The sequence below is a fragment of the Chaetodon trifascialis genome, chromosome 22, assembly GCF_039877785.1.
Source record: "Chaetodon trifascialis isolate fChaTrf1 chromosome 22, fChaTrf1.hap1, whole genome shotgun sequence".
Classification (NCBI taxonomy): Eukaryota; Metazoa; Chordata; class Actinopteri; order Chaetodontiformes; family Chaetodontidae; genus Chaetodon; species Chaetodon trifascialis.
In genome coordinates this window covers 19,238,526-19,266,337 of record NC_092077.1, presented here as the reverse complement: position 1 = coordinate 19,266,337, position 27,812 = coordinate 19,238,526, and the positions used below count along the sequence as shown (strand labels likewise).

The following is a 27,812-nucleotide window of genomic DNA, read 5'->3' as shown; positions in this document are numbered from 1 at the left end:
TGGAATTTCATTGGCTAAACAAAATGCCAGTCATCTGCAGAATTGGTTGCAAATTGTTCGATTTTCAGGAGGCAGCTGCACACAACCGGCCCGACGCCAAGCAGCAGATTAGCACAGTTAGCCACCATGAAGCTAAACAGCCCGTTATTGTCCTCAGGGGCCGGTGGTGACCAAAGCAGAACTAAAATTGGACTAAAGGGCGACTTGTTTTTTATGTTCACCTGCTTTAAGCTTGTTTTTGTTGCCCTGAGGTGGCCAAAAAATGAATGAACTCCACTTTAAAGTCAGAAAACCTGTAATATTTAAAGGTGGGTGAGACTTTTCTCAGTTTAGATGAAACTAACGATCACAACGAGGAGGCTGGGCGCAAATAATCACCAACAGGACGCACCAACGAGACAGACATGTGCAGCCGAGAGGCCGACGAGCATCGCAGCACAGCAAACAGACGACGCACTGCAACATGCTCTGAGAGAATGATGAGGAAAAATAACCTGATAATGAGATAATCAAGGAAACAAATAAGGATTTAAAGAGCAAACGGCACATTTCCATATCTATTAGCTCTCCTTAATGACAGAAAAGCGAGTTTCTCGACAGAAGAGCGTCAGTGTTTGTGTGCAGCCATGCAGATCAGATCTTTGCTTTGTCTGACTTCCATTAAACCCGCTCTGTAGGGATCCATCTGACTCCATTGATTTGACTTGATGGCTGAGCTTTTTGAATTAAAAATGATAATAATCCTCCCCCTCCGACCCGTCCGCCCTGAAATATGCAACTTGCATCTCTGAACTGTTGAACTTCAAAACAGACGCTGGTGTTCGTGCTCCCTCGGGGAGAGGAGAGAGATTGAGGTTACGAACTCTGGAGGAGGGAAATCGACTGTTTTCGTGTTGCAGTTAAGTTTGTTAAGGAGCGTTTGAAAGAGTGCAAACGACGTATGGGAGGTCAAAGGTCACGGTTTGCTTCGCAGAGCCTGTCGGGGAGCCGGCGGGGGTCTTTTCTGCTCGCTAAACTGCTGCTTGACACATTCGACATGAAGAATGTCTCTGTTGTGAGCATTTTGTCTCTTTGTCTGTCTCCCTGTCCATCAGCCGTCTGCGACCAAAGACAGAGAGATCTGTGTGTGTGTGTGTGTGTGTGTGTGTGTGTGTGTGTGTGTGTGTGAGACTGAGCTCGGCAGGGATTCAGGACGATCTGTCTGAAAATAAGGATGACAAAATGACAGAGAGATGACAACACACACACACACACACACACACACACACACACACACACACACACACACACACACACACACAGTCTGTTCCACTGATGCGGCTGCCATTTCTTATCACTTAAGTCGTCTGACAGCCGGGGAGGAAGAGACAGATGGAAAGAAAGACGGATGGCAATAAATACCCAAGAAGAAGAAGGAGAAGAGACAGAGCGACCGACAGAGAAAAGACTGATGGATGGATGGACGCTGGAAAAAGAGACGGGAGCAGAGAGATGCTTTAAGAGCTTGTTTTTCATCATCTCAAATATTTACAGGTGCAGAAATTTACAGTTTTCACCACGACAGCGCTAAATGTAACTGCGGCTACGTGGAGCTAGCTGTGTGTCGACACACACGACATGACCACCGACTTCAAACACAGCAATAATTACACAGAAACGTTAGTTCTTCCTCATCAGCTTCATTGATTTCTATAAATATCTGATGCAGCGACGAGTTTCACAGACTGAAAGATGTGGAACGCTCCAGAAACACCTGTTTGGATCATTCCACAGGTAAACAGGCCGATTGCTGACAGGTGAGAGGATCGTGATTGGCTATGAAAGGCTCAGTCGTTCATAGAGGATGGAGCGAGTTCACCACTTTGTGAACACATGATGGATGAACGATGTTACTTCATGGACTCAGAGACACTTTTTTGGGGTTTTAAAAGGAGCCACACTCAGCCTTTTGCTGCCTGGAATCAAGTTTTAATCTCTCTATTCTAATCTTGATTAATGCTTCATAACATTTCAGAAAACGCCTTAAAAAAGCCCGTGAAGACGTCAGCAACCCTCGGCCTGGTATCTATGCTAATCAGCCACTCAGATGTCTTGCTGTACCTCTCGTCTCGCCATCTGAACATTATGTACAAACAGGCGTTTTAACAAGGCTGAGATCCACCCACACCGCGAGGGAGGAGGACGGGAGGGAGGAAAGAGGGGGTCCGGCGCAGACCTGCCAATCAGGATTTGACGAGGTGAATATTCCGGCATGAAAGCAAAGAAACTGAAGGTTTAGATTGATTTCTCAAGCACCAGGAAACAACCTGAAGGACTGAACTCAGAGCTAAAGGTTCAACAAGAGGTGAAGACGCGTCACTGATGCTGCTACAGGAGCCAAAACATAGATAACGTAAAATGAGTGGGGGTTTCACATCTGTGCATTACGCTGGGCGCCGGCGAGGTGACTGTAGACGGAGAGGAGCGCAGTCCTGCTCTAATCACTGACAGATCCATTCATCAGGACAGTTTTAACACTGGAATCAGCAGGGGGCTAATTACCTCCCAGTGCCTCCTAATGCAGCGCTCACCGCGCTAACGTGTCCCAGAAAGAGCTGAAGGAAGCTTTGGAGGATCCACAGAGTTCTGCAAACAGCCTCAAACTGCTGCACAGAGGGCGTCAAGGCACGAGCGACGCCACCCACGTCAAGCAGGAAACTGAGACGAAGCGACGCCACGAGTCGAGAACAGCATGAATCAGGTGGGACTGTGGCTGCAGAGCGTTCAGTCATCAGGTGGAGGTCAAAGAGCTTCAGTTCTCAGAGGAGCTTCGAGTTCCTCACGATGTGGAGGAAGTGACACCAGTGATCTGCCCAGTTCATCCACCAGAAGACTCTAATCACACTGGTTGAAGTGACTCAGCGACACACAGATTTCAGTTCTGCACAGAAAAACTTCCTCATGACACTTTTCTAATGAAGCGCTTTGCTCAAAAGCTCCAAGGAAAAGTCTGCCTGGTTTCACTGCCCTCATTCTCTTCCTGTTTGCCACTTAACATGTGCAGGCAGTCGCACGTGTGTGTGCGCGCGTGTGTGTGTGTGTGTGTGTGTGTGTGTGTGTGTGTGTGTGTGTACGCATGTGTGTGTGTACGCATGTGTGTGTGTACGCGTGTGTGTGTGTACGCGTGTGTGTGTGTTGTGTTTGGGCAGTTTCATCTCGGCCCCCATAAGGGTTCCTAATGACCAATTTACATAATTAACACACTGAGACACGGCAGGCTGCCTCCGACTCGGAGGCGCACACACACACAAACGCACGCACACACACACACACACACACACACACACACACACACACACACACACACACACACACACACACACACACACACACACACACACACACACAGTGATAGCAAAGTTGACTCAAAGCCAAAAAACTCTTCTTTCTTTCTTTCTTTCTTTCTTTCTTTCTTTCTTTCTTTCTTTCTTTCTTTCTTTCTTTCTTTCTTTCGTTTACTCTCAGTTCACTCGGCTCGTGTCGTCAATATTCAGGTTTGATGTCTGTCGGCCTCAAAATGACAAAAACATCCTGTGAGACCAACACGTTCACACACTCGGTCCTGGTACAGGAAGACTTTCTGAGTAAAGCAGCTCCGAGGTTCCAAAAACATCCAAACTTTATTAAAACCACATAACAAACACACCTCAGGGTCTCCTGCCGTGGTGCATGGCGGAGGTGGACCACCTCATGCTTTATGAAACCAAACATCAGGCATTAGTAATGGAGAGCAGGACGGCCGATTATTCACAGATCTGTCGATTCTTCAGGCCGTTCTTCACACGAACACATTCATCACAGGACGAGGTGCGTCGAGATGTGGGCGGTTTACACCTCGACTTGATTTATTCCTGAGGGAGACCAAACCAGGTCCAGCGGACAAACAGGAAGAAACGTGCGACAGAGTGAAGAGGTGCAGCCTCTGTTTAACATTCAGAGGACTGTTTTTGTAATTAGCAGCAATCAGCAGTGAGTTTAAACGAAGGAGAAGGTGGACAAAGCTTCTGCACTGAAGCAAAAAGCACCGACAACCAGAAGCTGTGATCGATTCCTGAACCTGAAGGCAGCAGAAGGAGCTTCTGACTCTGAACGCTCGAACATGTGACCTCTGCTTGACCTCCGTTTGACCTCTGCTTGACCTCTGCTTCCTTTGAATAAAGCTGTGAAGCTTGTGCTTCGATATTCACTGAAACTACTCGACCGACCTTCAATCTCAAACACAAACGAGTGAAACCTGCGTCTCACGACACCTGATGAACGTCACTCTCACAGGTAAAAAACACGTCTGAACAGACGACAGGTGCACTGCAGGCGATGAAAAGCGTCACTGACTCCCAGTTTGTGCACAATTTGCAAGTGATCTTTGCTCAGCTGGTCTTCACCGACGCTTCGCTGGAAGCTCCCGTCAAACTGCGATGTGCTAAAATGTTGTCAGACACACATACACCCTCTTCCATCAGCTCGGCTCTGTGCATAGTTTAACACCAGCGTGCCAGGCAGACTAAATCAAACAGGATTAGATGGACAGGACATATTAATCCACCCCAGACGGTGAAAGGCTAAATCCATCATGCGGATTAGTTATGAAAAATGATATTTACCCAAACCCAATCAGCCCAATCTGAGGCTGGAGGAAAACAAACATGGCTTCCAGAGCAGGAATAAATATGGAGGACCTTTTTCAGCAGATGTACTTACATTAGTTGGAGACTTCCTGTTCTCACTGCTGCTGGTCGAAATCCGTCTCTGGACCGTGTGTTTGCAGGACGAGCATCTCGACCGTGAAGTTTGAGAGCATGCAAAACTTTCAAACTATCGACGTTTGCCTGAATATTCACTCACAGGTTAAAGAAGCAGAAGCTGCAGCTGTTGAATTTCAGCAACATTTCCTCTGAGGACTTCGGGTAACGTGCAGGAAGAAGCTCATGAAAATCACAGCGATGAACTCGGAGACCTGCCAGGCTTAAATATTCAAAGCTCACATTATTCCTGAGCACGGCTGTTAATTACTGATATCTACAGGCGCCTTCATGCAGCGGGACCTCAAAGCTGCAATAATCAATATTTTAATATTAAAACGGGTCAAATTACTGCGTCTAACGTGGAAGAGGTCGCTAATGGTGATGAACTATAAAAATGATCATGTGACTGTAGCTCTACCGTGCGTTTTAGCTTCTTTCAGCTTATTGTTTTGGTGTTACGGCCTTAAAAAGCCGTCTAACACCACCTCACTCACAAAGCTAGCAGCTAGCCGGTGAACCGAGTGGAACATTTAGCAGCTAAAGCAGCAGATACTTTAATCAGGAGACCAAACCGGAGCTCAATGGTTAGCATGTTTGCTAACATGTTAGCTACAACATCTTCATAAGGCAATAACTGGCCACAACTAACAAACCAGTAGAGCAACCAGTTAACCAAAAGAACGAAGCAGCTCCACCATCACTCCCAATTTAATAACTCTGAATGGAAAGAAATGCAAGAAACTACTTCTTTTACTTGTGTTGTTCTCGCTCATTAAGACGATCAGGATTGACCTTATCAATCAGTATCAATACATCTGTGCTAACAGGCGGTGACACCAACTGCAAGACGTCGACACATCAGGGTGTTTTCGACCATTTACGGCCTCTGGAGGCGCGAAAAGCTGCCGTTTTATTGACTTTGTGCGAAGCCATATTTCTGCGAGGTGTCGCTAAACGTTCAGCGTGAGAGCTATCATAACCATTACCGCTCTAATAGCTCCAATAAAGGCCTACATTTCATCTCCCGTGCCATCGAAACCCAATCAGGACTGCAATCTCCTGCTCCAGCCTGGTTTTGTTTTCCATCTGTGTCGCTAACGGTGTGTCAGTCAGGCTAACGGCTGCATTCAGATCAGCCCTCCATCATCATTTCCTCGGCCTGATCGAGCCTCCGCCAATACAAACACAATTTAACGTGGAGAAAAGGGAATGCTAATTCACCTGGGAGGAGTAACAGCGTGCGTGTGTGTGTGTGTGTGTGTGTGCGCGTGTGTGTGTGTGTGTGTGTGTGTGCGTGTTTCAGTGTGTGTGTGTGTGTGCGTATTGACTCTCACAGTGAGGGGTGTGTCTGGTGTTGTATTTCCAATCCTGGTCTGAATAGAAAGTCCGAGAACACACTTGACTGCCGTAATGAGGTGCTCTCAGTGTGTGTGTGTGTGTGTGTGTGTGTGTGTGTGTGTTTGTGTGTGCTGAACCCAGAGTTTTATGGGCGCCGAGGGAGGGGTGAAAGAGAGAGTGAAGAAAAAAGGATAAAAGTAAGAAAAACTCCAGAGTGCTGAAAGAGGAACAAGAATCCCTGGAGTTCCTCCCCCCTCTCCCCCTCTCCCCCCTCTCTCCCCTTTATTCCTCCTCTCTGGTCTGTACAAACATGTCCCCACCCTCCTCCTCCTCCTCCTCGTCATCCCACCCCCCTCTTTTCAACTGCCCTCTTTATCTCTCTCCTTCCTCCTCATCTTTCTCGCCGCTGAAACACAAAACCCTCGTAATCCTCATGATCCAGGCCTGTCCGGAGGGGAAGGGGAGAGACGAGTGAAAGAGGACGAGGACGAGGACAACAGAGGAGGAGAAAAATATCCAGATCATTCGGCTAAATGCCCCACTAGTTTAGGCTTTTTGAAAGTGTCTGACCTCCTGAAGGTCTCAGACTCTTTGGAGTTTGTTTATTATGGTTTCCAGATGCTGCTCATCTGCTGGTTTTATCAGCCCGCGCTTCCTTCCAAATCAAAGCAGCTCTTTTCCAGGAGATGCTAAAGTGGCCGTAAACAATCAGACGTTTCAGTCTTCCCAAGCATCCTTTAAAAAACACATAAAACTTCCAGCAATTCCTTGAAACTAAACAACAAAATGTCCTCGCAGAGGAAAACAAGCCTCAGTTTTCTTTTTGTTTTCAGATGTTTCAGTTATTTGAGCTGTTCACTGTTCGTGTAGCGCCTCCTAGAGGTCAAAGTTCAGCTAAACTGAAGTTTAAACAGACCTGAGACCTGCTGACCTGCTACGTCCAATCGCATTCCAGCGCTCTTTGAACCAAAGCAGAGCAGGACGGCGTGCCCGAGCTCCTGGAGCCGTCCAATCAGGAGCATCTGTGTACAGCCAGAGTGAGGCTTTTATTGTGAAGCAGCTTCAGCTTCCTGTCCTGGTTTTCAGCCCCTTTCTCAAACTTCATGGATGAGCTGCAGTAATCTGATTACACTAAATTAACCTGTGTGTGTGTGTGTGTGTGTGTGCTGAAGGTTTCCTGGGTCTTATGGATTCAGAACAGGGTCTTGACACCCGGTTCAGGCCTCTGCGCCGCTCATCATTCCAGATTCGGCAAAGTGTCTCAAAGGTGGAGGCAGAGCGGCCGGGCGCTTCATTACTCCACGTTTCATCAGAATAAAATATGAGTGAGCTGCTGGCGGTGACGACACGTCAGGGTCACCTGTAGCCAGGCGGATGGGAGGAGCTGTGAACGCCACAACGCTCCGTCAAAGCAAACTCAATTTTACAAGCAGCTCGAGCCTCTTATGCAACCGGTGGCACAGCGTTCATCTTTAATGGAGGTCCTGCCCAGAGAGATGAAACCGCTGATGAGCTGTGATTCAGACAGGAGAGCTGTGACGAGAACAAAGGCTCCTCTTCCTCTCTGCAAGCTTTGGTTTACATCAGAGGAGGCCCAGAGAGTCTTTGAGCGGCGTGAAGACGGCGAATGAAGTCCACCTACTTCGCTCTGCAATTTATTTCAGGGGGGAAGAGGACGGGTGTTTGGCGGCAGACAAAAAGCCATCAGAGCAGCGCTATCAGGTGGCTTCAGGACACACACAGTCATCGACTCGCTGGCTGATAATAAGAGTCTGTTAGCGCTCCTTTTCTCAATCCAATCTCGTTGTGATTTAAAGGCAGCAAAGCGTCTCGGGCGACTTCAACTATTTACATCACATTTTCTCCTGACTCGCCGCCCGACGCCTCGTTCGGCCCGCCGTCACCGTGTTCCTCACGCAGCCGAGCAAACACCAACATCTCACGCTGAGACCACGTTTTCCTCCGACAGAGAAGAAGAAATCCCACTTCAGGCAGTTTTTAAGAGAAAGGGTTTCTCTGAAAAGGCTGCAGGTTTAGAAACTGTGACTGAATCAGTGAAGTCTGGAAGACTGTGGGAGACGCCCCCCCCCACCTGAAACCCTCCCCGCCTGCAGGAGGCTGTTGTGTGCAGACCCTGCACATTAACTCCACTTCCTGTTTGCATTAAAGCACATTGTGCAAGTTTTATTTTTGCATATTTTGATTTTAAACGTCTATTTCACCTTCATAACTCTGGACTTTCACAGCAGTCGTTTCACATCGTCTCACTATGATTACTGTACCCACAATGCACCACAACACCAACACAAACTCCTGATATGTGAACGGCTACTTGCCAATAAACCGTCCAGCGTCACATCATCGTCAGGGGCGTAATGACAGCATTTCATGTGACCTTTCAGGGCGAAAAGGTTCCACAGACCGAGCTTTTTCATAGGAAAACAGCACCCAGACTGATAAAAGTGACTTTACGAGCTAAAACGCTATAATTTAAGTGTGTCGAAGGGCTTTAACGGCCTGCAGCTAGTTGTAAAAGATGTTTTAAGACTTTCTCAGGGCCTACAAACACCCTGATGAACGAAACACAAAGGGAAAAGTGGGAAAAGCACGTTTGCTGAAACAGTAATTGCTTCTAGTTGCACAATGCTGGAAAATAAAAGAGGGCGGGGGAACAAATGCTGATGGGAAGGCAGCGGCAGCAGGAGAGCAGCGAAATGGTTTCATTCAGAACGATGACACTGAATGATTCAGGAGATCAAACCGATCCAGGAGATTAAAAAATCCAGCCTGTAGCAAAGAGAAAACCTTTCGAATATACTTTCATTATCTTACTCAATCCTTCCTGAAGCTTCTGGAAAATGTTTGAATAGTTGAAAAGAAGAAGTGCACTCTTGTTCACACGCAGACACGCAGCTCTGAGGGGAGATAATCTGTGGAGAATAATTTCATTCTCCCATTAAATCCTCCAGATGCTGCTGAAGAATATCTGAATGAAGGGGAGGAAAAAACACCACACGCTGCCGGCGTTCACGCTTCCCCATGAAAGACGAAACGCTCATTTGTCACGGGCCACGGTCACACACGCACAACACACACCAGCTGAAATCACGCACACACACCCACACACACACACGCACGCACACACTGCAGGAGACAGGAAGTAATCTGAAAGGACGAACGCAGCTCTGACAGACAGATGTGTGTGTTTGTAATTATCCCGAAGCTTTTCATGTCACTTCACTCCATTTGTCTGTGCTCTTTCATTACATGGCTGTGTGTGTGTGTGTGTGTGTGTGTGTGTGTGTGTGTGTGTGTGTGTGTGTGTGTGTGTGTGTGTGTGTGTGTGTGTGTGTGTGTGTGTGTGTGTGTGTGTGTGTGCCCTGCATCTCTGTGCTGTGACATCCTACTTCATTAATTTCGACGGTGCTGTATAAACTTTAAACTCTCCGTAGATCCCGTGTGGCTCAAACTGTCAAACCCAAGATCAAACCGAGCGCTCGTCCACTGTGCGTGCGTGCGTGCGTGCGTGCGTGCGTGCGTGCGTGCGTGCGTGCGTGCGTGCGTGCGTGCGACGAACCATCATACAGCCAATATACAAACACAAAAGAATCACCTAAGGCTGTTATTTTAATGCATTAATCAGTCAATTCCTTTCCCAATCAATCGATTAAAATGTCCAGATCAGCCCTTAAACTGTTAGTTTTGTCTGAAAATCAAACATATTGATTTCACAATGACATGAAACAGAGAAAGGCAAGAAATCCTCAAATGTGAGGGTCTGAAAAGAGCAAATGTTTGGATTTTTGTGCCGAGGCTGGCAGAACTCTGCTCTGCTGAGGGACTACATCCATCAAATTTCACGGTAATCAATCCAACTATTGTTGACTTTTCACTCAAAAACCCAAATTTCAACCTTCACGGTGGCACTACAGGATCACCAAAGTCATTAGATTCATCCTCTGGAGACCATGAATGTCTCTACAAAGTCTCACATGTGCTGCGGCTCTTGAGATATTTCAGAAAAGTGAACCTTAAGACTGACGTGGACATCGCTAAAGCTGCTAGCCTTCAACGACGTCTTAAAAGTGCTCGTTATGTTTGATTAACAGTCAAAAATCCAACGATTTACAATTTATGATGTAAAAACAAAGCAAAGCAGAACATCCTCACATTTAAGAAGCTGGAGAGAGCAAAATCTGATCAATCCGAACTGTGATTGATTGCTTCAGCAGTGAAATGAACGAGCTGAGGCGTCACGTTAGAATATGACTGAGAAAACTGTTAAAATTCTGACTGATTTTTAAGTCAAATCAGTCATCAAGTGTCACTACTCCACATTAAAAACAACAAAATCCAGCAAGATGACAAGCGCCTCCTGACCTACACAAAGGTCTGCCAATCTCTGAAGTCTAACGAGCTAATTAACCACCTGTCAATCAAGCTGCAGAGGCGATACCCAGGAGACAGCGGTCCAACCCACGTGACCACAGCCTGCAGATAAAGTGCACAAACTTGATTAAGTCCCAGCGGAGCCAAAACTGGGTTTCATAAATAAAGACGCAGCGAGAGGAAGAGGAGACAGACGAGGCTGTCACACAGAAAAGGCTCGACGCAGTCAGGCTCCTGTGTGGCAACTGTAATCTCCCAGGTCAACTGAACTACCCACCGTGTGCACAAACACAGTGCTGTTCCTGCGCTGATGCATCATTTCAAAGGTGGGAAAAGGCTGAAATATGATCTAGACTGATGCAAAGTTTGGATTTGAATAGAAAACTGCGATGTAACTTTAGCCGCACACGTTTTTATGCACCAGGTCCATTTACAGAGATCTCTAAGATAAGACTAAGAAATTAAATCATTAAGTATTAAAAAAGCAAAAACAGCGCCAGAGAAGGGTCAAGATAAAAAGCACACAGGATACAGAATAGAAAAGCAGCTGTATATGAACATTATGTACAGATTATGAAAGTCCTACATGCCATAAAAATACTACTCTTCTGAGAAAAACTGTGTTGCATTGTAGTTGAGAAACACTTTTGCACACAAAGGACACTGACAACATGTGAAAGACATTAAACCTGAACCTGTTGCTACAAGACACGCACACACATGCACACGCACACCGAGTCCATTTTGGAAGTAAGAAATGAAGAGAATAATAGAGAAAGAGGCTGTGGAGAGCGGTGAGGTAAGCTGTTAAAGCCATCAGAGGCAGGGAGGATCCCTGCTGTTGTCCATAAAAGCTTAAATGTAGCAGACAGCTTAGAGAGCCTGCTTCAGTACTTTCCCTCCTTCCTCCTCCTCTTCACTTTTCACTTTCTTCTCTCCCGGTCTGCAGCATTTCTAAGTTCATGTATAATAAAAATGAGCTGCAGGTATTCCTGATTCAGCTACTTCTGTGATCACAAAGGCATCAAAGGCGTGAAACAGTCGAGTCGTGCTGGGTAACAACAAAGCGCCGCTGCAGACCGTGTGCACGAGTCGACACTTAATGTATTCAATGACGGCCAAAAATCGACACCTCGGGGTGCACGGGCCAACCGCAGGCCGCCGCTTAACAGACAACAAAAAGAGGAAAAGGAGGAGGAAGGAAAGACGAAGCGGCAGTGAGCAAGCTCCATCCACACAACAGTGGAAAAGGCAGTACAAATACTGCAAACAAATACTGAATGAATGAAGAGGTTCATACATGTCTAATTTTGCTTTGTTGCCATCAAATGGCACACAGGCATGAATGACAAAGTGAGAAATAAAGATATGTGACTGATGGATCCCTTCAGGTCAAATATAAGCTAAATGACAGACATTTAAAGCTAACCACCGTATCGAGATAGATCATTGAGAAAAGTGTTAGAAAAGTGGTTAAAAAATCTGGAACAGGCTGACAAAATGTCCTAAAGATTTGATTTACCAAACTACTGTTTCCCAGGTCAAGAATTAGCTCAGATCCTGTCAAATGTAACCTATTAGCTCTGCTATTAGCCCTGTTAGCTCTGTGAGCTGTGAGGTATTAGCTCCGTTAGCTGGTAGTTCTTAAGCTCTGTAAGCTGTTAGCTCTGTTAGCTAGTAGTTCTTTAGCTCGGCTAGCTGTAAGCTGTCAGCTTCAATAGCTATTAGTTCTATTAGCTGTTATCTATGTTGGATCTATTAGCCTCGTTGGCTGTATTAGCTCTGTTAGCTTCATTAGCTATTAGTTCTATTAGCTCTGTTAGCTGTAAGTTGTTAGCTCAATTGGCTGGGAGTTCAACCACCTTTGTTAAATGTAACCTCTCAGCTATGTTCGGTGTTAGCTCTGCTGGAACCATTAATTCTGTTAGCTGTAAGCTATTAGCTCTAATAGCTGTTATCTGTGTTGGATTAGCCTTGTTGGCTGTATTAGCTCTCTTACCAGTAAGCTGTTAGCTCCATTGGCTATTAGTTCTATTAGCTCTGTTAGCTGTAAGCTGTAACCTCTCAGCTATGTTTGCTGTTAGCTCGGCTGGATTCATTAGCTCCATTAGCTGTTAGCTCTGCTAGTTGCTACACCATTACTCAAACACACTGCAGGTCTCTGTGCAAACTGCTAACAGCTAACTAGCTTTCCCCCTGCTGATTTCAACACAGATTTGTGGTTCACAAAAGCATCATCAGGGGAAAAATAGGGAGCGTTCGCCATTGATAGTGAGTTCACTGCATCCTGTCGCGTTTTAACATGTCGTGTTTGTCGTTGACAGCCAGCAATAGTCACTACTAACATCATGAGAAGATGTCCATTGTGAGCGTTCAGTTAAACATATAAACAAGCCTGCGAACATGCCTGCTTAAACCTGCTGTGACTGTGCACACAAATCAGGTGTTGGAACAGATTTTCTGAAGTAAACTTTGCAGCGAAGCGTCGCTCAGGATAAGTCCAGAACTCGAGCCAGACGTTCCCTGACGAAGGCTTTCATGAGAAAAAGAAGCTCTGACAGTAAGCAGCAGTTGTCATGGCAAGAAAACAGAAATTCAAAGTCCAAAAGCAGCTTTAAGCATCGCCACACATCTGTGAAAGTTCACTACAATGAACATTTAGCAGCAAAATGGAGGCTAAGCGACCAGCAGGCCGACTTTTCTCCTCCTCTGCTCGGATCCCAGAGCAACTTGGAGCAGCGAAAAGCAAAGAGAATAAAGCTTTTCCACCGCAGTGAAGAGACAGAAGCCACACTCTGCTGGCTAACACAGAAAAGAAAATACTAGAAACCACACATGAGCATCCACTCACCCACGCCCTCCAAACACACACACTGAAACACTGGCACCGGGCCTGACACTGTTCAATCACACCACACACACATAAACACACCACAGCACCAGTTGGCAGATGATAAAAGTCTGATCCAAGCCATCAACTCTGCCTTCTTTCTTCTTCTCTCTAAGTTTTCCCTCCTTCGTTCTTTCCATCTTCAGAGTTCACTTCTTTTGTGCAATTTTTCCCTTTTTTGCTGCCTTCATCCTTCTTGGCTCTCCTCCATCAATTCTACAGTCTTTCAGGTTTTTTTGTGCTTCACTCAGGTGTCTGATGCAGTTTCCTTCCCCCCTTTCTTCCTTGTTTCCTTCCATCCTTCCCTCCTTTGTCCTTGTATCATTAAGGCTATGCATTAATGAGCTTGTTATAGTCTCATATATTGTGTGTGTGTGTGTGTGTGTGTGTGTGTGTGTGTGTGTGTGTGTGTGTGTGTGTGTGTGCGCGCAGACAAAAATGGAGTCCAGTCAAAACCACACACACCTCGCATTTCATGCAGTGATACAATTCTGGGACCCAATCCAAACGCAACAGTCCGAGAGCCAGACACACACACACACACACACACACACACACACACACACACACACACACACACACACACACACACACACACACACACACACACACACACACACACACACACACACACAGCGTGAAACTCCAGCAGCAGCCGACACGGTGAGGTAAGTGATGAAGTGATGAAGAGGACGAATAGAAGAGTGAAAAAGTGACGACTTGATGAAAGCTCCCTCTGGTATCAACACGTCTGTGAAGGAGTGTGTTTACTCCACCGAGCTCATATTAATCAATTACTGGAGTTTGACTGATGTGGCTTCGAGGGGGTCAGTATTGATATTTTCAGGACCGAATGTGCTGACAGCTCGTGTCCTGGAATGATGTTCGATACCTTAAGAGTAAACAGCGCTGCTCAGCGAGTGTCTGTGCGGTCGTTTCAGTTTAATGAAGCTGTTAAATACGAGAGAAAATCAATCGAAAATGACAGCAGAGGTTCTCAAGTCACGTCCCAAGTCAGCCAAGTCCAAGTCAAACATTAAGTCTTGTCGAGGCGATTCCTGACAAAGACGAGTTTTGACAGAAAAAGTCTTGATGCAAGTCCCGAGTCTATGGAGGCAAGTCCAAGTCGAGTCCTGAGACTTGTCAAAGCAAGTCTGACTGCAGACAAGTCAAAGCCGAGTCGACGAGTCAACTACAGAAAACTAACCAGCAACTATTTGGATCATTTGAAAATAACTAGTAGTTAAAGGTCCCTAGTCCAGGTCTTTTTCTGGTCTAATTGTCCCAAGTCCCAAGTTAGTTATGACAAGTCTAAATGAAATACAAAGTCTTGTCAAAGCGATTCCCAAGAAAATCGAGACAAGTCCAAGTCTCATCTCAACAAGTAACTTCCAAGTCCCAATCAGCTGAGACAAGACAAAAGGCAAAAGCCAATCGACACGTCCTTTTCGAGTCAACACAAGTCTCAAGCGAAGCTGTAAGTCAGTTGAGGCAAGTCAAAATGAAATATCAAGTCTGTCAGAGCAAGTCTCCAGTCAGGTTCACAAGTCACAAGTCTTTAAAGGCAAAACGCAAGTCAGCTGCAAGTCAAGTCAAATTAAACCTTTACAGAGTCGTCGAGTCGCGGAGGAGTCAGGTCCCAATCGAGTCCTCAGTTCTGTAACTTCACTCTGACTTGAATCCAAGTCTGAAATGGCAGCAGCCCCACTTGTTTATCTTTAGGTTTCGGGGGTTTAGCTGTAGGATTAGATTTCAGATTTCTAGCCCAGAGCTGTAATTACGGTTGAGGTTCTGCGATGAGGAACAGAAGGAACATATCTGAGCTGGTGTGACTGAGGCGTGAACCGAGTGTTCAGGAGGAACGACGCGCAGAAGAGTCGACTGAGCCGAGCTGAGCAGGACCGACGGCACACCTCAGATACGAGACAGAGCTGAGCGATCTGACACACACACACACACACACACACACACACACACACACACACACACACACACACACACACACACACACACACACACACAGCTTGTATTTGCTTTCATAAGATCTGAGGGCACAAGCTCCCATGGAAGGCTGAGAAAATGGAGCAGTTTATGGGAACAAGAGCTATTTAAGACCAAACATATTGGAGAGCACAGCAGAGGGGATGATGTACGGAGAACATGGAGGCAAGAGGGAAACAGTGATGGATGGAAGACAGACGGGACACGCACACACGCACACACACACACACACACACACACACACACACACACACACACACACGCACACACACACGCCGCAGTGACACGCTTTAATGTGAGCTGGCAGACTGCGAGCGGACAGAAGCCGATCACAGAAACCAGTCATTCAGATCAGACCACCATCTAAATCAACCAGTCACACTGGGAGGGTTCAGTCTGGTCCAGTCTGAGTCTCTGAAGGGTCACGGCGACGCATTCAGAGCAAAACTGCTCATAAGATATTTCACTAACTGACAAACTCACTAAACTTTAAACTATTTGAGAAATCTTCAACTTTCTTCTCCCAGAAAAGCCTCTGAAATAAAAAATGTTTGGGGTCATGAACTGAGACAGAAAAGGCCTTAAACGGCCAAAATAAGGGAAGGTAAGGTAGGTCATCTGTACACACGCCATCGTCCTGCATCACATGCCCGAAAATTTGGACAAAAGCAAAGGGACCCAAACTGAAGACGTGTCTTTCAGCACTACAGCAGTTTAACGTCTCTGCATATTCAGTGAGATTAAACTTCAGCAGCAGAAACAGTGCAGCCTCCGTTTGAAGGACGTTTGGCTGGATGTCAGTTCCTACCGTCTCTCGACGGTCAGTCAAGCTCACGTCGTCCAGCCAAACGTCCTTCAAACGGAGATCTTTATTCGTTTTCCAGTGGAAATCCCAAAGATATCAAAGACATGAAATATGTCAGAATCAGTTTTAGAGGAGCTCATCTGAAACGACGCACAGAGCATCCAGAGTCTTTCCAGCTGATGGAAACAAACCTTTGGATGTTGTAAACATCATACAGCTTCGACCACCTGCTTAAACTTCAGCCTGATAATGTTAGCTTGCCTCGCTAACTGGAGGTGGCGACGTGTTTCCCGCCCTGTGCGGCGGCGAGCGACATCAAAGCCGACTGTGGTCACGACAGACCAAAACCCGACCACACCCGGCCCGGCCGCGACGGCGGGTGTGGTCCAACCTTTCAGCTCGTCAAGGACAATGAAGCTGCTTCCTCCACCCACAATCTAACGTGCACTTACTCTTTATTTGGAAACAAAAGAGCCAAACTGCACAATAAGAGAAAAAAGTCTGCACATACACGCAAAGAAAAGCTAACAGCACGTTCATAATGGCGAACGCTCTCTTTCAGTGCTTGCTAACGATATAAACGTCCAATAAAAAGGAGTCTGTGTTCTTTGTACAAACACCTGCTCAGTCAAACGAACTGACTCATGACTGAAACCACCAGTCCAGCAGGAAGTCTCCACCAGCGCGAGACACGCCACCAAGCGCGACGCGGCCGCCGTCAGAATGAGTCAGAAACACTTCTTATCGGCCTGCCCTCAAGTCCCGCGGCGTCACGTCTGAAACAACAGCTGGATGCCACCCAGGATCGAGGCTGGCGGGGAAATGTGGATGCGGGATCAGTTCAGGTTGGGACACGCTGAGGTTCTGGAGGATCTGGCCTGAAGACCTCTAATGTGTGTTTGTGTATAAACAAAGGTCTTACTGTAATCCCCGATCCACTTGAGGTTGACATCTACATAACTCCGAGCTTAACTTCCTAAATCCCCGTCCTACGTGAATTATAGTCCCAGCGTGTGTGTCTGTGTGTGTGTTTTACCTTGAAGTGAGGACATTTTTGGAAAGTATGAACACAAGTTATGGTCTTCAGAGGGCTGCTCAAGGGTTCATCTTTGGTCTAAAGGTTGAGGTTTAGCTTAAGTAAGTTCTCATCCATGTTAAACATCTCACCTCAGAATTAGAACGATATAACGTTGAGTTTGTGTATTTAAGCTTCAGCTCTCGGACAAGAGCAGGGCTGAACAATGAATTAGTCCTGTAAGCTGTTAGCTCTGTTAGCTAGTAGTTCTTTTGCTCTGCTAGCTGTAAGCTCTCAGCTTCATTAGCTATTAGTTCTATAGCTGCTATCTATGTTGGATCTATTAGCCTCGTTGGCTGTATTAGCTCTGTTAGCTTCATTAGCTCAGCTACGTTTGGTGTTAGCTCTGCTGGAACCATTAATTCTGTTAGCTGTAAGCTATTAGCTCTAATAGCTGTTATCTGTGTTGGATCTATTAGCCTTGTTGGCTGTATTAGCGCTCTTAGCTGTAAGCTGTTAGCTCCATTGGCTATTAGTTCTATTAGCTCTGTTAGCTGTAAGCTGTAACCTCTCAGCTATGTTTGCTGTTAGCTCGGCTAGATTCATTAGCTCCATTAGCTGTTAGCTCTGCTAGTTGCTACACCATTACTCAAACACACTGCAGGTCTCTGTGCAAACTGCTAACAGCTAACTAGCTTCCCCCCTGCTGATTTCAACACAGATTTGTGGTTCACAAAAGCATCATCAGGGGAAAAATAGGGAGCGTTCGCCATTGATAGTGAGTTCACTGCATCCTGAGCAGAGCAGAGCTGAACAATGAATCATATGGTGCAACGTCCAAATGGAGATAAAATCTATCACATCATTGTAAACTGATGCTGCAGAGACGCTCGGCCTACAGATCGTAACCTCCAGACATACAGGAACCAACACCACATCCTCATCATCATTTTCAGATTTTTTTCAGTGAAAATTGAATGCAGAAATTATCATTCCCACAAAGATCGGGGGCACATGTCGCAATGACAGTGTCTGCCAAAATAATAGCAGTGTTTTTGCATATTGTTCAGCCCGAGAGAAAAAGAGTATAATAAGACAGGAGGTGTGTGTGTCGTGTCGTAATTGGCTGATATGTGAGAGGAGTGTTTGTACGAGGGGCAGCAAGAATTCATTTCTTAAAAACGGCCCGAAGCCTCCAATTAACCCCTTAACCCGACCCCCCCAGCCCCCCGACACACACACACACACACACACACACACACACACACACACACACAGGCACAAAAACACACAAGCCGCCAAAATAAACAGCCAATGGCATTCATGGGAACACACACGGCTTTCTAATGACAGCGGGGGGGGGGGGGGGGGGGGGGGGGGCAGCCTGAGAAATGATACGAGTACGACGGGAGGAGGGTGAAAGAAAAAGGAAGGAAAAAAAACAGGAAGTGACAGGATTTCAGAATAAAAGTGGGAGGAAGTTGTTTTCTTACCTGTTCAGTGTTCAGACCTGCTGATCTCTGTGACATCAAACGCCTCACGCTCCTAAAAAACAAACAAAACATGGATGAAGGATTTGGGACCACTGGTCACCTGATATCTGAAAACACAGCTCGGATTTATTGACGCCTGAAGGACCCGAGGGCTGCGCTCGAATTACAGGTGAAACCCAGGTGAGTCATTTGTCACTGATTAGCCCTCAGAGGAGTCGGCTCAGGTGTCAGCGGAGGCAAATATTCCAGGTCGCAGTAACAGTTTTCAGTCCGTCTCCTCCTATAATCCTCCAGTTTTCCCACAGTCCTGGACCTTTAATGTGACGCTGGTTTCAGAGAAGTGACAGTGGTTCACGTGTCGGCCCGTCGCTGCCGTGACAGTGGAAACAGGGTGGAGCTCAATAAACCAACAGGAGCCGGCAGTAAACGCAGGATGATTAATAAGGAGCCAATAAAAATGTTTACTGCTTCGGATTAACTGAGGGATTTTTAAACAACAGTAAATACAATGAGTTTGTCGTTTATCACAGTGTGGTACACCTTCAGCTTCATTATTAATTAATGATTGTTTTTTTAGTCGAGGAAAAAAATTTAAAAGTCCATCTGAAGTTTCCAGATCATAACTCACTACTTCAACTTGCTGATTTGTGACCAAAAGTCTGCAAAACTAAAGGACTTTCGTTTAATTTAAGTTGTAGTTTGTGCAATTAGCAAACATTAGCCACTAAAGTCAGCATGTTAGCATGTTAGCATGCTGCTGTTAGCACTGGGCTCAAAGCACTGCTGCACCACAGCTGCTAGCACGGCTGCAGACGATTCATGTCTGGTCTCCCACTGCATAAAAAGGAATGATAGTGCATATTGATTCATTCGTCACTCCTCCATCAAGTCACACAGGGATCGTATTTATTCGGAAGCTCGTACTTTAACCTTCACTCCCACGTGTGGTGGCGGTGATACTACGAGTGCTGGTACGAACTGTTCCACCTAATTTACATCTGCCACAGCTTGCTATAGGAAAGCCTGTGCATCAAAGTGATGGCAACATTAATTAAACGTAATTAATTCACAGAATCTGCCAGGAATCTTGTATTATTATCAGAAAAATGCATATTACCGCCTGGAATAATAACAAAAAGCTGGAGCTCTGCCTGAGTTTAAATGGAGCCCTTCATCAGCGCATGAATTAAACTAAAGACATTTTAATTTGTGATAATACGAGACGAGAGCTTCAGTTTGTCTCTCAGAATGATAACATTAATGCTTATAGGCTCGCCAGGCTCTAAAATAAAGGGACTTCTTTAACTGAGAAGATAAAAGGAAAAAATCAATTTGGGGAGTAATCTTCATAATGAGACAACCAAAGCGGCCGGCGCTGTGAGTGTGTAATGAACAAAGGCCGGCCGCGGCCCAAATGTTGCTGAATAAGCCTCCAGTGATGGAGCTCACAGGTATCTTCATTTTCATTTCACACTGTTAGACTCCACTCGCCTCTCCTGCACAAACACAAATGAATGCCTCCTTTCACTTCCCATTGAAACAAATAGCAAAGCAGCTAGTGAGGCGAGACTCTGTGTGTGTGTGTGTGTGTGTGTGTGTGTGTGTGTGTGTGTGTGTGTGTGTGTGTGTGTGTGTGTGTGTGTGTGGTGAAGTTAGTTTGGCAGCACTTCTAACAATGTTGAGGCCCTCGGTGCTATCCAGCAGAATGGGCCAGTCTGTCTCCACTCTATCTCAAAGAACCATATGCTTCTGGATAGCAGAGTAGCAGTGAGTGTGTGTGTGTGCGTGTGTGTGCGTGTCCATTTGTTTGTGAGTGTGTATCCATATGTCGTCTAACATCCAGCATCTAAACATCCAGATGGTGAAGCATCAGTCGGCACAATGTTTCCTTCCATCACCAGGAAGTAGCTTGAAAACCATAAAAGACAATAAATATTCATCATCGGGGCTTCATGGGCCGACCGCACCATCATAACGCCGTTATCTCGCTACGATAACAACAACAAAAAAAGGTTTTTGTTTCTAAATCCCAGACGGTCTGAAGATGACACGGAGAATATGAAACACTGCCGCCTAAATAACCCAAAGGAAGGGATTAAATCTGAGAGGAAGCCGCAGAGACGGCTTCCTAAAAAGACAAAATCCAGTCCAGCTCGTTTACTTTATCAGCTGGATTTGTGATGGTGAAGCCCTTCAGGCCAACAGCACTTATTGGACAAAAGCAGCCAATCAAAGTGCTGCTTTCTAGCTCTTACTTCTCTAGCCTCGGCCTCATAGCTCCAGCATGTGCTCGTTCGGACCATCGTTCAGTCATATTTTGTATCTGTGGGAATAAAAAAAGTTTTACCGCACAACGAGACGAGAGCTGAATCTTCCCTCCTGATAGCTTCTGGACTTCAGACTCTGCACAAGTCTTTCACATACAGGCCGCCACATGCACGACTAACACCCCCCAAAAAATCAAAATACATGGATTAGCAAGAGCTGCACAACACAATGTTCAACAACGTCCTCGCCGGGGATCAATAAAGGTTTATCTTATCAGAGGGTTTAGCAGGTCAACCAAGTTCAAGCTTCTGAAGTGACTGAGAGAGTTCAGTCTGTCATTTTATGGACTCTGATATGAACAGTAAAGTATTTAATCGTCTGTTGAAATGTTTGATGTCAAAACCCAAGAAAAATGGTTCACAGGCCCAAAAAGAGTTAAAGTAATGACTTAAATAGCTCAACCTGTCAAAGTTCAGCATGGGTTCATTCATGACGTTAACAAACAGCCTTTAGCCAACATGCTAAGACGAAATGAAGCTAAATGTAAAAATAGACGACCAAACCCTAAAAAATCCACCTGATGGAGTCAAACAGGAGAAGCCTTAAAGGTGCAGCATGTAAGTTTAGTTAAAAATGTTCAAAAAATGAACTGTTATCAACAGAATGAGAAGTAGCAGCTCAGGCTGGATAAAGTTAGCATGCTAACCTGCTAGCCTCCATTTCTAGCCACTAGCTGCACAGCTAACTGAGCTAGCTAGCTAACAGCAGCTAATAGCTCCAGCAAAGAGTTCAGCGAGCAGCAGCTACTTTCTGTTTATTCTCAGTACGAATATGAATTAAAGGCTCATTGTGAAGACATTTAATGATCGTCTTTCAATCTTATTTTTGATTAAAGGTGATTTTAGGTGATATTTTCTGCTGCTGACGTCAACGTGCTGCTGCAGAGAGCCGCTCTCTACAGAATGATCGTTCCGACCTCCACTGACTGACACTCATTTCGGGGTCGTTTCTATCTGCACACAGACGGAGAAACACCTCGAAATATCTGAAATCATTTCCCTGAGTTTTATTACTCTTTCAGAAGGTTACTGTGCTTTCTTCACTCAGCTCCCTCGTTCATTTTCCCTCCGCTCGGTGTGAATCGATAAGTGCCTCTGAATCAGTAAATGGAACAAAAAGGCGCGAGGACAAGGCCGCGCGTTATTTTCATTTAAAGAATAAACTTTCTGAAAACCTGGACCAATCCTGGGATGTGAATGAAACAGCTTATCGCTGTGATCTGTATCAGCAGCCGTCCTGTAAATCCTGATTTTCTTTCCACTTTTGGCTGAAGCCGCACCTCAAACCGAGGCAGACGGAGGACAGGCGAACACAGCAGGTCCAGATTGAAGGCAGGGACGCCCTCTGCTCGCCGTCTGACCTCTACGCCAGGAAAAAACACACAAAACAAAAGCTCACACACAACCTGTCTGTCTGTCACACACACACCATGAGTCACGCGTCATGTGCCAAGAGAGATGGCGAACAACAGCCGCCACGCCGGAGACAAAGACCCCGGACACACGTCAACGCAACTGACGCCCATGCTTCATTCTGGTGCATTTAAGTACTGAGAGACACTGAGACAGAGACACAAAGACAAGAGGAGGAGACAGAGGAATGAGGTTCATCCTTAAAAAGCTCACAGTTATGGATGGAGCTGAGGTGTCGTCGGCTCAGCAGTCGAATACAAACTCCACAGACAGAAAACTGACTCAAACAGAGAAAACTGGGGGATTTTGGCCTGAAAACAGTGAAATATAAATTAGTATATATGAGCGTTTGGTTCAGTTAATCACAGCTTCAGCACTGCGATCCATACCGACACTAAAAATCAAATGTTTTCTTTCTTAAATTCGAGCGAAACGTTTGGAAAAGTGAAAGTTTTGAGCGTCGTCTCGCTCAGTAAGATCAAGGCGTCGTTCTCGTGACTGCGACATGTGACGCTCAGGAAGAGACGTTTGAGGTGAACGCTCTCCGCCTGAAGCATGAAATCATAGTTTTCCACTGAATCGCTGAGGATTTCAGAGAATTCATCACATCCAACGCAACTGAAAGCTCCCGTCAGACGCCGCCGCGGACCCAGAAAATCCCTGTTTCACACATGCTTCCTCTCACGCCATGAACATCGACCTTCAGATGCGTCGCTCGTGTTTCTGTGGCCGAACGCTTTCGCTGCACAGGCGTGAAAGTCGTGACGGCCTCTCTCACAGCAGAGGCTTTGACATGTTAGAGTGGGAAACACTCAGGTTTAATCACAGCATTAATGATGCTGAGCTGCTCCAGGTGAGACGCTGCGACCACATTTCCCAGGATGATCTTCTTTATTAGACCTTTTCCATATGCAAACGGCTCGTTATCTAATCAAAGACGCGCTCATTTGCATACGTTCAGCTCAGAGATCTGAGCGGTGGATAAATCCAGGTTCATAGTTCTTGTTTCACGCTGCTGACATATTAAAGTCAAAGATTTTTACAAAGGGAATTCTTGATTTCGCTCCATAATTCAGAAAAAGCTGTCAACAGCCATAAAGAAAGAAATTCTTGCCATGTTTTTGAGGAAACGTTGTATAAATCAGGCTCTAAATGATGAATGAAATGAATAAAGATGCTTAGTCTGGTGTGTGCGTGCGGGCTGGACTTAGCTCACCTCGTCTCCACCTGTGCGGCTAACGCTAGCTAGCAGCTGTCTGCAGGTGTCAGGCTGACGCTGAGTCAGAGGCAGCGGGGGATGAACTGGTGTGAGGAGCTGATGATGAAGATGAGCGACTGCTCTGCGCTTGGTTCAGTCATCTGACACTGACGGTCGAACCTCCTGCTTTTATTTTACTGTTTGCTGTTGCACGGACGGTTCAGCTAATTTGCATCTACTGTATTTCTTGAATATGCATAACAATGACAAGCTCGCAAAGTTTTTCATTATTGATGCTCAACTGCTTTCATTACGCATCATTCTGCAAACCAGTTCATCTCTCTGTGTTTAAAATGTCGAGAAAAACTCGGATTTTGAGTCGTTGCAGACGTCTTCAGTTCACAGCGAAATAAAACAGACAAGCACGTTGAAGAAGCTGCAATCAGACAATTTTTGGCTTAAAAAAATAAATGATTCATCGATTCTGAAAATTTTAGCACATAAAGGGACTGATTGTGAATCTCTTCAGTCATTTTTCTGCTATTGTTGCATTTTGAGTAAAATTGTGATTTATTTTTAACATCCAGCTTTAGTTTAACCACGCCGATGAATTTAGGAGGTGTGAGACGAAACAAAGGAGACGACGGCGCAGGTGAAACGCTGTGAAGACGGAGGAAAAGAATTAAACTGTGCTCAAGATCCGTGAAAAAGAGAAATGAGCAACTCTGTCAGAAGAGATAATGAGCGTTAAAACAACGCTGAAACGATCTGCATAAGTCCTCCTTAAACACCGGCTTTAAAATGTGTGAAGGGCCGCGCAGGCGTGTGTGTGTGTGTGTGTGTGTGTGTGTGTGTGTGTGTGTGTTTGTGTGTTTGTGAGAGGAGGCTTGTTTGTGTAGGATTTTAAGCAATTAGGACAGGAAACAGAGGCGCTGTTGCTTTGGCTTCCCTGAGGAATTAAACTATGCATCGTCAACACACACACACACACACACACACACACACACACACACACAGCGAATTCCCACACTGACCGACAACACGGTCTCAGCTGTGAAACATCACGCACACACACACAGATACACACACTTAAACACACTCCCTCAACTTCCTCTTGACCCATTTCCCAAACACAACAGACCACCTCTCTGTTTTCATCCCTCCATCCCTCCATCTCTCTCTCTCTCTCTCTCTCCCCCGCTCAAAGCAAAGCAGACCACTTCTGCTTTATGTCACCAGATCAGAGGACACGCACACACACACACACACACACATACGCACAGTTAATCAGTTTGTTTATGAGGCCAAAGGCATGCTGGGTAAACTCTCTGCTGTGTTTCAGGGTTCAGGAGGGTAACGACTCCGCTGCCAGTCCGATAACTGACTGACATTCTTCTTTCATTTAAGCCTGCTTTGATTAATTAGGAGCGTATTAAAGACCTGACACGAGCTTTAACTGATGCTAATCGTACGTTTGCATCAGCGTCCTCATGCGCGAGGTGGGGGCGCAGCTCTAACGGGGGGGTGGGACTCTCTCAAAGTCCCTCTGAACCGGATCCTCTTACTGTCCAGCCGCCATAATCCAGACGAGACGAGAGGAGCTGATAAAAACGCTGATCCGAGTCGCCCTCAGTTATCACTGAGCGCTCAAAGCGATGCCAGCGGAGCGGCGAGGGTGCCCTACTTTATGGGTGGAGGGTGATGGAGCTGAGGACGACCTGCAGACACAACGCAGGGCTTAAAAAACTCATAAACCGGCTGATATAACACACTTTTATGGTTTAAAGACACGAAAGCACAGAGCTGTGGGTAAGACAGAAACACAACATTATCTATTAGGAACCATCAGATAAATGGAATAAAATCAAATTTAGTTGTTATCGAGATTTAGCTGTTTCTAATTCCTTGTGTTCACCCCGACGTCTGAAACTAAACCTCCGCCCTTCACCAAAGGTGGAGCTGAAATGTCCATTAGTCGTCATCTCTGAAGCAAAATGCCAAACATTCAACAGCTCCACCTTCTTTTACATCACCACCGAAATGTCACCGAACAAAGCTGTTTTTCACTGTTTCTGACATTTTATAGATCAAACATTTAATCAAAACTCTGTATTTAACACACCTGAACATCTTCGTCCCAGCATCAAGCTGTTTCGAGAGCTTCAGAGGTGACAAACTGTTAGAAATCATCCCGTTCGAGGATGATTGGGCTGGTTTATGTGTGGAAATTCCAACATTAGACCCAAAAACCACACCTGAGCTTCAGTCTGTCCGTCTCTTTGGGACATCGACGCTCTTTAAAACACCTTTTTTCATTTCATAAAAGAAGCCAACCTTCTCAAAGAGGCCGAGAGCGCATGCAGACATTTAAAGAAAACATGTAAAATGAGCAGAATTGTGCTTTAAACAGGGGATTATGTGGTCAGAGATCAAGTTTTTAATTTCGGTCAGTATCGTAAAAGTTCTGAGGTTTTACAGCGAGCGAGTGCTTATTGTGTATTTCCATCACAGCCTGGTGAACAGTCATTGAAGGACCTCTGGTAGGAGTGGAGATATGTAAGAAGAGACGTCCACCTGAAGGAATGAGGAGGAGATAAAATGAGGAAAACGAGGACGGACGGGAAAAAAGCGGAGCTGGAAAGTCAGGAATGAGGGAGAGGAGAGATGAAAGGTGGAGAGTCAAACGGCTGCAGCGGCTTGTTGAACAGGCCGACAGGAAGCGTCGAATCCGGCTCTGATCGAGGCCGCCGAGACGGACCGGCCCCGAGACGAAGCGGAGGCTAAATGGATCCATGTTGGCTGAAGAATTTCTGTGTTTGCAGAGAGGTCAAGACAAGAAACGGGGAAGAAACGGGGAAAAGACACCAACCAAAAACCAATACGTGAGAGCGTTACAGCAGAATCACCTCCAAGTGGTTTCATAACTGGTCACACACTCATAATACCTGCAGTGAAGGACGTTAATTTAAGGCCTTCAGTGTTTGTTTGGCTGAGCTAACTGACGCTAGCAAGCCTGAGCTAACCAGCTCGCTTAATTGAGAGTTAGCAAAGCTCGCTAAGCAGGGAGTTTTTTCCCACTTCAACAACTCTTTGTTGAATGAAGTGAACAATCGTAAAAGGAAAAGTCGGAGCGAATGATCAGCTGAGAGAACAGAAACAGGCTCAGAGAGCTGCTGTGCTGCTAGCGCTAGCATGTGAGCCTTTAGCTCAGCTATTCTGCAAAGATGCTCCAGTAATAATGTGACCGGAGCTTTTTAGAGCCATCAGCTCATTGATTATTGTACAACAAGATTCAGATTTCATCATTTGCAAAGCATTAAAAAACAGAAGCTGAAAACCAGAGTGATGCACCAACGTGATGTCGAAACAGTGCAGCTTTGGCAGCTTTCCCACCAGCTGAAGGGAAACTGCTGCTGAGAAAATACTGAAAACTTTCAGCGAAATTCCCAAAATACTTCCATGATGCTTTAAAACTCCTCAGCGCTGCAGAGCAGCGATGATGGCTGGATAAGCTGCAGGAACACATCTGGTTCTGCTCAACGTGACGGACGTTCCTCAGGGAAGAGGGAGTGAGAGGAGCCGGCTGGACGCTAATGAACCGGACTTTTACGCCAACGCCGGCCTCATCAGACCCCCTCCCAGAGGGCATCACTGCACATCACAAGTATGAGGTGTCGACCGTGTAAACAAAATCCCACAGCGTCCAGTCTGATGCAGCCAAAGGGAGCGGCGGCAGGGCCGACGCCGGCCGTCATGGGAACTTATGACTTTTCCATGGCGGCCCGTCACTTAGTCAGAGAGCTTTGGTGACTTCAGCGAATAAAAATGCCTTTTCCTGGTTTGTCAATGCGTCAAACGAGTTAAAACGTCTCCCAGTATGACTTCAGAGATTTTTCCAAATTTCCTTTTGTCTTTCCGGACAAAAGTGCTGCAGAGAGGAGCTTCGTCGGTTCTCGACCTGCTGAAAATCTGCCCTAAAATGAACCAGTCTGCTCTGTCGTTAGCGCACACATTCAAGTCTGAGGCTCAAAAGCAAGTCTGCTTAACTGTAAAGAGATTCAGTGTGCTAGTCCTCTTAAAAGACCTTTAACAATGATTTTCATTATTGATTAGTCTCTCATTTACTGTCTAGATTAATCATTTGGTCTAATGTCAGAAAATC

General features: G+C 45.9%; 1 protein-coding gene across 2 annotated transcripts in view; it reads right to left on the bottom strand.

Moving 5' to 3' along the window:
• Positions 1-27,812, bottom strand: part of plxnb2a.1 (plexin b2a, tandem duplicate 1) — a 136,060-nt gene that overhangs the window by 58,867 nt on the left and 49,381 nt on the right. Inside the window, exon 3 of one of the 2 annotated variants that reach the window (XM_070991803.1) lies at positions 18,713-18,764. The exons of the other annotated variant lie outside the window; for it this stretch is intronic. The gene's annotated coding sequence lies outside the window, so the exon portion shown is untranslated. The remainder of the gene's footprint in view (positions 1-18,712; positions 18,765-27,812) is intronic. 2 annotated transcript variants of the gene reach the window in all.